This window comes from Hibiscus syriacus, unplaced genomic scaffold (assembly GCF_006381635.1).
Source record: "Hibiscus syriacus cultivar Baekdansim isolate YM2019G1 unplaced genomic scaffold, ASM638163v2 tig00001728_pilon, whole genome shotgun sequence".
NCBI lineage: Eukaryota > Viridiplantae > Streptophyta > Magnoliopsida > Malvales > Malvaceae > Hibiscus > Hibiscus syriacus.
In genome coordinates, this window is record NW_024061884.1 from 489,766 (window position 1) to 495,009 (window position 5,244).

Here is a 5,244-nt window from a genome sequence, read left to right on the forward strand (position 1 = left end):
ACTGAAAAATCATCCATAAAAATTTCCAGAAAATTCTCAACCATGTCTGAAAATATGGCTTGCTTGCAGCGCTGAAAAGTTGTCTGGGCATTACAGAGTCCAAAAGGCATTCTTTGAAAAGCTTGCGTACCATAAGGACACGTGAATGTTGTCTTCTCTTGGTCCTCCAGTGCGATGAAAATCTGATTATACCCCGAGTATCCATCCAAGAAACAATAAAATGCCTTGCCAGCAAGTCGATCCAGCATTTGATCGATGAACGGCAAAGGGAAGTGATCCTTCTTGGTGGCCTTGTTGAGCTTGCGGTAGTCCATGCAAATCCGCCACCCGGTGACCGTGCGAGTAGGTATCAACTCGTTGTCTTCACTCGTCACCATTGTTATGCCTCCCTTCTTTGGCACACATTGAACGGGACTCACCCAAGAACTATCAGAAATAGGGTATATTACGCCAGCGTCAAGCCATTTAAGAATCTCCTTCATCACAACTTGCTTCATGATTGGATTTAGTATGCGCTGTGGCTCAATGGATTTGTCGTGACATTCTTCCAGCAGGATTTTGTGCATGCAGATTATTGGACTTATTCCCTTCAGATCTGACATCGTCCATCCTAACGCTCGCTTATGCTGTGACAAAACACTTAGCAAACTAGATTCTTTGTTAGGAGTAAGGGCAGACGAAATAATCACATGTAAAGTTTCATTACTACCCAGATAAGTATATTTAAGATGATGTGGCAAATTCTTAAGTTTTGGGGGTAGGAGTATGCTGTAATGAGGGCTTGGGAGGAACAAACTCTTCAAAATTAAGAGGTTCAAAGCGCTTACCTGGGTTAGCTTTGAGGAAGCTAGTCTTATGTTCCTTGGATAAAAAATCATTAGGTTCTCCAATCTTTAAGTCTTCGATTAGCCCCTCATTTAGGTTCCAGCTGAATGAAATTGTCCTGGCAAAATTGATTTGCTTCTTTCGTGATTAATGTATCCACTTCTAAAATGCTCTGGCATTCTTCATAATCATCCATGTACTTGAGAGATCGGAAGACATTCATAGTGACATGTTGATCGGCCACTCATATGGTCAGCTCACCATTCTCACAGTCGATGAGAATACGACAGGTAGCTAGGAAGGGTCTCCCCAAGATGATGGGTACTGTGGTGTTAACCTCACAGTCCAGAATTAGAAAACCGACAGGAAAAACGAATTTGTCAACCCGCACGATGACATCTTCAATTCTCCCTTCAGGACGTACATGTGAACGATCGGCTAATTGCAAAATGACAGATGTGGGTCTCGCATTTCCTATCCCAAGCTTTAGGAAAATTGATTTACGCATCAAGTTTACACTCGAGCCATGGTCACATAGTGCCTTCCCAACAAATTTGTATCCTATCGAACATGGGATGATAAAACTACCCGAATCATGTCTCTTCGGTGGCAGCTTGCTTAAGGAATAGCAAAATTCTTTTGCCGTGGCAATTGTCTCGTACTGCTCAGCCTTTCTTTTCTTAGTAACAACCTCCTTAAGAAATTTAGCATAAGTGGGCATTTGTTCCATGGCTTCAAAAAAAGGAACATTGATTTGAAGTTGACTCAGAATGTCAACGAACTTCTAAAATTGGATATCTTCGTTATGCATCTTCAGTCTTTGCGGAAAAGGAGGTGGGGGTCGGGCTTCCTGTACTGACGGGGTGCGAATAGAAGTTGCCTTGGCATTTTTATTTTCCCCATCAGTTTCTTTACTTGACAAATCCTCAGCCTTGTCCTCTTCATCTAGTGCTTCTTCCAGCACTTCTTGCTCAACTTACATGATTACAGGGGGTGAATCATCCTTCGGTCTTCCCCCAAACTTATCTTCGACATTAATTTGTGTACCACTTTAGAGAGTTAGCACACTGTAATGTTTTGGCCATGAGGTTTTGTGACTTCAGTGTCACTCGGTAGATGTCCTGGTCTGCGTTCTTGTAATATCATGGCAATTTGACCAACCTGACTCTCCAGCGCCCTTAATGATGATTTATCGCTCTGAAGCAGGGCTCCTTGATTTTTGATGGAGATCATATGATCTTGCAGCATTATCTTCGTTGTTGCAATAAACTCTTGCATTGTGACCTCCAAAGAACTGGTGCTTGATGAAGATGGCCCTCCTTTGTGAGAATTATGCCATGGCATATTCGATTGAAATCCCTGGGAGTCATTAAAATTCTGCTGCCGAGCTGGTTGATGAATAGTGCTGGTTCCTTGATTTCCCCATGAAAAGTTTGGATGTTGACGCCATCCATGATTATATGTGTTGGAATAAGGGTTGTTGTTGCCTCGGTTGAAGTTGCCTGCAAAGTTGATGGATTCTTGATTGGTCGAGCAGTCACTCTCATTGTGATTGCCGTGGCATAATAAACGTGCTGAATGGGCTGCCTTCACTTCTCTCACCTCACTTGGCCTTTGCAAATTCTTCAACATGTTCGTGATAGCAGCAAGTTGGGTGGACACCGTATCTTTGGAATCTAGCTCGAAAGCTCCATGTGTTTTTCGCCCAAGTCTAAGCCTTATGGATGGAAATTGATAATCGTTGGTGGCAATCCGATCCAGAATGTCAAATGCCTCTGCTGGTGATTTGTCAAGTAACGTCCCATTTGCCGAGGCATCTAGCATCATCCTCGTGGGTGCATTAATTCCATTGTAGAACATCACCACTTGCGTTCAATCTTGAAAACCATGATTCGAACACTTACGAAGCAAGCTTTATATCGGTCCCAGCACTCATACATTGATTCTTCATCAGCCTGATGAAAAGAAGCAATGTCGTTCCTCAGTTAGGTGTTCATGTTCGGAGGATTATACCACAACAAATTTTTTTTGCAGAGATCAGTCCAAGACTCCATTGAACCCGCTGGAACACCACTCAACCAAGACCTTGCTCGGTCACACAGAGAATACGAAAATAGCTTTAATTTCAAGACATCTTCGTGCACTCCTTGTTGGCGAAAGGAATCACAAACCTCCAAGAAGTTACGAATGTGCTGCTAGGCATCTTCATTTGGCATGCCCCCAAATTGCCCTATAGAGTTCAGCATATTGAACATGATAGGTTTAAGCTCGAAGTAGGTTGCCTGAATTTCTGGTGCCACAATTCCAGGATTTAAATCATCTAAGATCGGGTTTAAGTGATCACGAATGGCACAAGGTCTGGCTGCATTCCCAGCATTTGGAATTGCCCCGACATTCTGATCATCCTCATGACCAATGCCTTGATTTCCGATTTGATACATATTTGCACGTTGATCACGTCTTCTTCTCCTAAAGAGCCTCTCGATCTCAGGTTCAACCGGTTCTAATGGCTTGTCCGAATGTCTTCTGGTCATACACCGCAAAAAAAACCTGAAAAAGATAAGGAAAATAAAAAGTAAAACTATTTAAAAAAATTAAATAAATAAATAAACAAGTAAAATAATAATGCTATGACAAAATAATTTAACTTCCAGTTGCCAATCCCCGGCAACGGCGCCAAAAACTTGTCCGCTGTTTGTGAGTACTATAAATGGTGCGGATATGTGTGCAAGTATACACAATCGAACAAGTAATAAAGTGATGAGTGAGTATCGTTCTCCACATGGATTGGGGGAAATCAAATAAGTTTGTCACGGCACTTTACTCTGTCACTAAGTAAAGTTAGAAATGGTATATATACAAATGATGATGCTGTGGCAAAATGAATGGATGATATGGAAATGGAACGATGGCAATGTGGTAGCAGATGAATATGTTGTGGCAAAATGGATTGTGTTTAGTGCGATCAAATAAAAATGTAAAGGCAAAATAAACTGTAAATACTGGATTTGCTTATAAGAACTTTAGACTCCTCATACGACAAGCTACTATGGGAATGAGTGATGGGAGTTACCTAAGAAAATCTAAGTCCACTTCTCAGAATGGTTTTACTTCTATGACTTAACTGCCCGACAAAGTTTACTAAGGGTGCTCTATGCTATCTCTAGTTAAGGGACTCGACAGATTGAAGATGCCTTGGCAAAACCGCTTTGCGTTAGCTACTGCAGGGATCCTATTGGTCCAGATCACAGGATATGTATAGGCAATACCTTTTTGCGGCAGCATTAACATCTAACCTATCGCTCATGCACAACTCCTTTTAGTCGAATAAAATCCTAGCCTTATCTCTAATGTAGATTAGGCCTAGTTACTATCTAGAAACCCTTGCTTATGTGGTTCCTCCCTAGTTTCTCTCGAATACTAAGGATATGCTACTTAGGCATTCTCTCGAACACTAAGTAATCACCTAAGGAATGGCTACTCTCATAGCTCCTACAACATTAAGGCATTAAAATTCATAAGCAAAACAGATTATAACATAGAAAAACAATCATTCATTAAAGCAAATCTTAAATATCCAAAATAAATTCCCACCAAATAGGATTAGTTCATGGTGGGGTTCGAAATAAGCAAGCACAAAGCAAGTTAATCCGTTCCTTACAACCCAAATAATAAATAACGAAAGCAAAGAGCAAAGGGAAGGAGGAAAAGCCTTCGACGTGCACTGCCGGAGCTTCCCTCGGCCACCACGAACAGTCCCAGCGATCTAGCTCCTCTCAGACGCCTAGTTCGCCACTCCCTATAGCCTGTCAACGGAGGAATGCCACGACAAAAACGATTGACGGGAAAAAGAGAGAACTTTTTCTCCGAATGTTTAGGCTCTTGGCGGCTGTCTAAAAATCTCCAAATCTCTCCTTAAAAAGTCAGGCTTCTTCTTCTATTTATAGGGGAGAATGAACCTAGGGTTTTGTGTTAAAATTACCCTTGCACCCTAAAGTTCATTCTTTTTATGCGAGAGTTGGTACAAAGATGGTAACTGGCCCCTCCTTTAATGCTGATTGCAGAAAGCACTTTCTATGCCATGACAGATGGCTCTTACTAAAAATATATTCTTTGACTTTTTCTGCCCAGAAATACCGTCCGAGATGTCGCGACAATCGCATTTTGCTCAGTAGTCTCCTTATATCATGGCATTTCCCTTTTTCTTTTCCTTGCTCCCAAATCCTACATATCATTAAACAAAATACCTTCCCCATAATGCAACACTGATTACAAAATAAAATACCGCGACAGACAAAATTTCACCACATGCAACTATATGCTCCTAAATGCATCTATATGATCCTAAATGGGCTTTTAGACAATCAATAACTTAAGTGAAAAGGTCCCAAATTTGACCTTTTTACGGAGTTATCAGTC